This window comes from Solanum stenotomum, chromosome 9 (genome assembly GCF_019186545.1).
Source record: "Solanum stenotomum isolate F172 chromosome 9, ASM1918654v1, whole genome shotgun sequence".
Lineage (NCBI taxonomy): Eukaryota > Viridiplantae > Streptophyta > Magnoliopsida > Solanales > Solanaceae > Solanum > Solanum stenotomum.
This window is the reverse complement of record NC_064290.1, coordinates 54839478-54847008: the sequence shown is the minus strand read 5'-3', so window position 1 is coordinate 54847008 and position 7531 is coordinate 54839478. Positions and strand designations below refer to the sequence as shown.

Genomic DNA, 7531 nt, shown 5'->3' with positions numbered 1-7531 from the left:
GTCATGACGATGAATTTGGCCAAGAATCCGTAAGATCTCGCCATCCTTACGCTAGAAATCTCCTTCTCCTTCCTTCCCAAGCTTAGAGCAGCTCTATGAGGGTTTCTATGGTGTTTTACGACTAATTTAGGTATTTTAGGAAGAAGGAGAAAATAGAATTTCGCGTTATTTGCATTTTGTCTCGCCTATCCCGCTCTGGCACCGCCGCCCTAGCGGCAACTGTCCGCTCTGGCGGGACAATGGCCCAAAAATTTTCCGAATTTTTGTTTCTCCTAAATAACGATGGTTCGGATTGTTACGATTAAATATGTTTCTTTTGATTTTAGCTTTTGAACCTATTGATACGCTCAAAATTATATCTAAAGATGATGTAACGGGTTCGTATGTAAATATTACAAACCAACAAGGTTGGGATCAAATTCCATAGGGAAAGAAAAGATATAAATTGGACGATTACTTGGATGACAGTCTTCGATCCCATGAAAGTAGAAACTATTGTTTTGATTCCAACACTAAAATTGTTGTAATAAACTTGATTTTAAATTATATTAATTGAATAACTAAAGTGTTGTCCCCTCAATGGAATGTAGCATTCTCGATTTTCATGCAATTACATATTTTTGGATTTTCTAGATATATACTCCTACCCTTACACTATTACTCAATCTTTCCCAAAAATTGAACAATGTATCTCAGTATAATTTCTCAAATCTATATGAGTTATTTATATAAGGGCGATTGATTGTGCCAAGTAAATTCAACTTATTCGTAAGAGAATTTATGAACCAGGGTTATCTCTTGAGTTCTTGCAGACTATTTCCACTACATGCCAATCCATTTATCGCCTAGGTTAATATTCGCAACTACCAATCAATCAAAATAAATAAAAATCAGTTTGATACCCTTATTAGCCAAAAATCGTAGAATATGGATATATTTATATATATATAAACTAAAATATTGAAGTGGTTGAAGAAGCACAATCAAACGTATATCACGCCCATAATAATATTCATTGGTATACCCAAATTGCTAGAGCTAGGGGTGTACATGACCGGGTTGTTTCGTGTTTTTTAAATATCAAACCAAACCATTTGTGTAAAAAATTTAAATTTATAAACCAAACCAAACTAATAAAACTCAAATTTTTTTCGAGTTTTACAACCTCGGGTTGGTTCGGGTTTTTCAAATACCAAACCAAACCATTTGTGTCGAATTTTTAATTTTTAAATCAAACCAAACTAATAAGTCTCGGGTTTTTTCAGGTTTTTTTATTTTTCCAGTAAAGTATTCATACAAACATATAATTAACTTGTGCTCCAAATATTTCTTTATAAGTCCAACCAAAATACAAGAAACAACACAAAATATGAGATGAGTGATGACACTAAAATATTCAATAAAAAAAAATAATGAAATCATATAAAATATAAATATTGCAAATTGATAAGTCATAATGAATATGATCATAATTTAAAAGTACTAAATCATGCTAAAAGAAGTCTAATAAGTATTAATTACATGATAAAACATTAAAAAAAAATTAGATTATTTATTTTAAATGTCTAAACCAATGTAAAACTAAAGAACAAATTTTCAACATTGTTGTCATTTTTAGTGTTGAATAATTTATTTTGTTAGCATTAGTATTGATTTAATTTCAAATTGAGCTTTACTAGAGTTATTAATATCTATGGACTATTAACCTTTATTGGACCATTCAAAATCTAAGTCTCAAAAAACTTGAAAAAATATGTTAAAAGATAAAAATTATGAAAACGTATAAATAATATTTAGAAATTACATCAAAGTAAATACTTTTATATATAAAATAAATTTTAAAAATTATATATATAATGTCGGGTTGGTTTGGTCTCGGGTTGACTTTTTTTAGTTTAAACCAAACCAACCCAAGTATAGTCGGGTTTTTTTTTCCAATACCAAACCAAGTCAAACCAAACCACTAGTCGGATATTTTTTCGATTTGCGATTTGATTCGATTTTCGATTCGGTTTTGTACACCCCTAGCTAGAGCCTAGAGGTATTAAAATCATCAAGTGTAACACCTTATAAAATCTAGTAAGATTTATGCTTGTTAATCTAAATAAAAGATGTGACAAAGTATCATTACATAGATAAAGTTATCTACTTAGAATATATCATATTTCATTATTTATACATAAAAGTCTCGATAAGAAGTATAACCTCAAATATGTTTCAATTAATGTTAATTTGTATAACTAAAGAAGATAACATATTTTATATATTTAATTAAACTACCTAATAAACGTTTGAGAATACGGACAAAATGAAATTTCAAAATTTGAACCAAAAGTATCTGTTAAAAATACTTCATTATGTGTTTAGGTGCTCAATTGAAACAAACTGTAGATGTATCTTGTCTTGTTTAAAAGGATCGATCTAAAAAAACTTAAAACTCGTGAGACATCACCTTTCCACTGTCACTATTGCAAAAGAGACATCTAGTGGCAAGAGATTTTCCTTTTGGTGGCAATATTTATTGTCGTAAAATTAATATTGATCATCAATTGAGTTAATGTTATTGCATTCATAGTCACTATAGCCTGTAGTGACATTTATATTCAGTATTCGTTATAAATATCCATATTATACTATTGTCACTAAATATAATATAATGATAATTATATCATTGTTACATAATTGTCGCAAAAACATTTATTTATCTATAGCCAGCCAATCAGTTGGTGAGAAATCTGACGATCAAATCTTAGACCAAAAAAGATGACTAGAGAAAGATCATATTGTTACTTATTATAAGATATTAGATATAATTAGAGTCTGTTTGGCATTGCTATTAAAAACAATTTATTTGTAGAAGCACTTTTTTTAAAATGACTTTCTAAAAATGTGCTTTCGAGAAAAAAACAATTTATAGTTGGCTAATTCATTTGAAAAGTGTTTTTCATAAGCAAATTGTTTTTGGCTAATCTTTTTTAAAAAGTGCTTTTAAGAGTCAAATTACAAAAAAGGACAACTATTAATGTATTTCTAATATTAAATTATTTTATAGAGAGAAACTATTTTAAATATATATTATAAGAAAATTAATTAATTTTTTATTTTTTAAAATTAAAATTTACATGTTTAAATTTTCAATCAATACTATACCATTTTGGGAGGCTGAAATCTTACATCGTTATTTTTTTTCTTTTTTCTAATCTTGTAAAAATATTGTTGTTACCTTTTTTCCAATTCTACCAAATAATACACAAATTAATATATAATATATAAAATAATAATATATAAACGTAAAATAAATTATATGATTTATTATATAAAAATAAAAATAAAATTCTTAAATGGAATTTGACCAAATTTATGAAATATGCTACTTAATTAAAGAGAAATGTATTGGTAAATATGTATATATGAAAAGAATATTTTACTCTTGAGAAAAATAATTTTTTGTTTATGCTTCTGTTTTTTTTTTAAAACAAAATTTTTTAGCTTCTTCTCGCTAACAGAAATATTGTTTCCATTTAAAAGCACTTTTACTGATTTGTCAAACACTTAATTTTCAACAAAAGTGTTTTTTTCTTAAAGTAAAGTGTTTCTGGTCTCCAAATATCAATGTCAAACAAGCTCTAAGTATGTGTTTACCTTTTTGGCATGTCAAAGGACATTTTTCAATAAAATGTTTTCATAAGAAAGTTATTTTTTGTTGTTGGATACCAAAAATATTTTCTATTGTAATTATTATAACTTTTAATTTAATTATCAATTGCTTCAATCAGTAGGCATTTTTATCAATCTTTAATACACAAAATGTTTATCAAATCATTATTTAATTTGCTAATTTTATTATTTATTTTAATATTTTTTTCAAAAAATAGTTTACACTTACCAAACAATTTCTACTATATACTAGATATGAGAGCTCAGGCCGGCATGTGCCCAATATATGTCACTCTTTTAGTCTTAATTTATGTGATATTGTTGAAATTTGGAAAAATATCTCAAAAAACTATAATTTTAAAATATTCAAAGTTGTTAATTATTGTGATTTATAGTTTTTTTTACATGATTTTTAAATAATATATATTTAGCTCTATATCCCGATTTATGTGGCGCATATAAAATTTCAAGAATCATCCAAATTTTTATATGTTTTTCAAATATTCCAAGTTGTTAATTATTGTGATTTATAGTGTTATGTTACGTCATTTTTAAATAACATATGTTATTTCTTTTGTCCGAATTTATGTGGCACCGATAAAATTTTTAGAATCAATCAATTTTTTTAAAATATTTTAAATTGTTAATTATCGTAATTTATAGTATATTTTAAATATAACTTTCAAATATTTGAAAGATTAAAAAATACAAAATTACATAAATACCCTCGACTAGAAGAGCGACTAGCCTTCTCTATATTTCAACTATATATATATAATAATTTTTATCACATGAAACACGAATTATGGAGAAGCTAAGAGGGCCCTCTTGGTCATCCTATACTTCTTCTTATTTTATGTTTTTATATAATTGATTGATTATAGCATAAAGATGGGCCAACTTGTTTTTAATAATAATAATAGTAATAATTATAATAATTATTATTATTGTTAGATAAAACATAGCATTGTTATTATTGTTATTATATTGTTTTGTATTTGCCAAACTTGTCTATATAAACTCTAGGATTTTATTATCCTTGCACCAAGATCAATAGCAAAAGCATATGAATTGTACCCCTTTTGAAGACATGAAATCACTTTTTTCTCTCATCCTCCTCATTTCACTTGCCTTGGTAAGTTAAATTCTATACAATGCACAAAAATATTTAAACAATTAGTTTATTTAATAGTAATAGTAATGTAGGTTATCGAAAAAAATTCTACCGCTATTAGAAATAAAGGGTTCTTTACCTCACAAATTAATAAGAAGTTTGTGTTATAAATATGATTTTTTTCCATCTATTTTCAACCAAATCAGCTTATTTAAAAAACACATGGTGAGAAACAAATTCACATTGAAATAGTGGAAAATTTCCTAATTTTTGCATGTGAAAAACTACTACATTTTCTTTTCTCACCAATTCAATCAAAATATTTGAGGGAATAGCCACTGAACATTTTTCAGTAGAATTAATCCAATATTTTTTAGCAGTGTACTTACAACAACAATAACATATCAAGTGCAATCTCATACATGTGGTCTAAAGAAAGTAATATTTATGTAGATCTTATCCTTACCTTGATATGTAGAGATGTTTTTTTCGATACTCTCTCGACCGAAGAAAATAAGAAGAAAGACAAAAAAATTACATAATGTTATAAAAGAAATTAGTATAGTAATGGTGCACAAAACATAAACTTCTCTATTTAATGTCATTAATTGATAACTTAAAATAAATTATCAGTAATCTTCTCTAACAAATTAAATTACATTAATAGCGTAAAAAATCATTATACGCATGGTTTAAATCCTAAAATTGCATGTTGCATTATGATCAAGCACAACATTCTTATAAACATGCTTGTTCTTTCGAAGTAACGCCTCTGATCATATACTAGACGTATTCGCCCATGGAAGCACGAGCCCAACACTCTACCTATTAAGATATGGATAACATCTACGTACGCTCTACCTTCCCGATCCACGCCTACTTGTGAGATTACATTGAGCCGAGGATCCATACCAAATGTTTACGCATATTTGTATACTAGATACAATACTACGTGCTTGCATGAGTCCAATATATGTTATTTCATATATCTTAATTTACGTGGTACAGGTAAAATTAGGAAAGTCAATTTAATTTTATATAATTTTTAAATATTTTAAGTTATTAATTATTGTAAATCATTGTACTTTTTACGTAATTTTCAACTAATATATGTTATTCCATATATGATATATCCCAATTTATATTGCACAACAGATATTTCGTGAGTCGATCAATTTTTTAATATGTTTTTTTCAAATATTTTAATTTGTACTATTGTGATTTATAGTACTATTATTTCGTAATTTTTATATATATAACATATACAAAGAAAGCAACACAAATAAATTAAAATAAAATTAAATAGAAGGGCAAATTGGTCAAATGGCCTACTGCTTCCCAAGAGGCTTCTATATATTAGTAAAGTAGTTAGTAATAAAAAATGAATGAACGTGTAACCATGTAACATAGAATTCAGCCAACATTTTAATCTGTCATTTCTGTGCAGTATGCAAGCAGCACAGATGCAAGAAGAGACCCTGGAGAATATTGGAGAATTGTGATGAAAAATGAGCTCATTCCTATAGCAATCCTGCATCTTATGCCTAGGTATGATGTTCCTTTCGAGCCAAGTCCAACTGTAACGGCTTATTATCATGATGACGCTGGTATCAAACAATAAGTCTTTTGAATCAAGACCAACTGCAACTTCTTACGGTGATAATGAAATCAGTCTTAAAGGAGAAAGTTCCTTTGAACCAACGCCAACTGTAACTTCTTATCGTGATGATAAAGTCAGTCTTAAAAAAGAAAAGTCTTTTGAATCAAGACCAACTTTAACTGCTTATTATCATGGTGATGTTGGCCTCAAACAAGAAAAATCATATTTTACTAAAGATTTTGAACCAAGGCCAACTGCAACTTCTTACCATGATAATGAAGTCAGTCTTAAAGAAGAAAGGCCTTTTGAACCAAGGCCAACTTTAACTGCTTACTATCATGGTGATGTTGACCTCAAACAAGAAAATTCATCTTTTACTAAAGATTTTGAACCAAGGCCAACCACAACTTTCTATCGTGACAATGAAGTCAATCTTAAAGGAGAAAAGTCTTTTGAACCAAGACCGACTATAACTGCTTACTATCATGGTGGTGCCGATCTCGAAAAAGAAAAATCATCCTTTACTAAAGATTTTGAACCAAGGCCGACTTAAACTTCTTACAGCAATGATGAAGTCAATCTCAAAGAAGAAAAGTCTTTTGAACCAAGGCCGACTGTAACTGCTTACTATCATGGTGATGTTGGTCTCAAACAAGAAAAATCATATTTTACTAAAGATTTTGAACCAAGGCCAACTGCAACTTCGTACCGTGATGATGAAGTTAGTCTCAAAGAAGAAAAGTCTTTTGAACCAAGGCCGAATGTCAGTGTGTACAATGAGTGATATTGCAAAAGCATTGTGTGTCATTTAGTTTTCTTGTAAACTCCCTCCATGTGAATGCCCTTTCGATGTTATGTGGTTTATGGAATAAGGAATAATAAACATTTGTACTATAGTATTTGTTTAGTTTAATGTAATGGTTGTTTCATTGTGTGCAAATTGTCCCTATTTTTAGGGTGTGTTTGGTATAGAGGAAAATATTTTTTAGAAAATGTTTTCCAATTTTTCCATGTTTGGTTGGCTTAAATGTTTGGAAAATGTTTTTCGAATTAACTCATTTTCCTCAAATTTAAGGAAAATTACGTTTCCTTCCAAAACTAAGGAAAACATTTTCCTAAACTTTACTTCATCCTTTAATTTTTTTCTTCTTACCCTACAA

At 27.8% G+C, this 7531-nt stretch overlaps 1 pseudogene; it reads left to right on the top strand.

Annotated features, from left to right (window-relative positions):
• The first annotated feature begins 4718 nt into the window (after window positions 1-4718).
• LOC125875951 (organ-specific protein S2-like) lies at window positions 4719-7284 on the top strand (annotated as a pseudogene).
• Window positions 7285-7531: the final 247 nt, after the last annotated feature.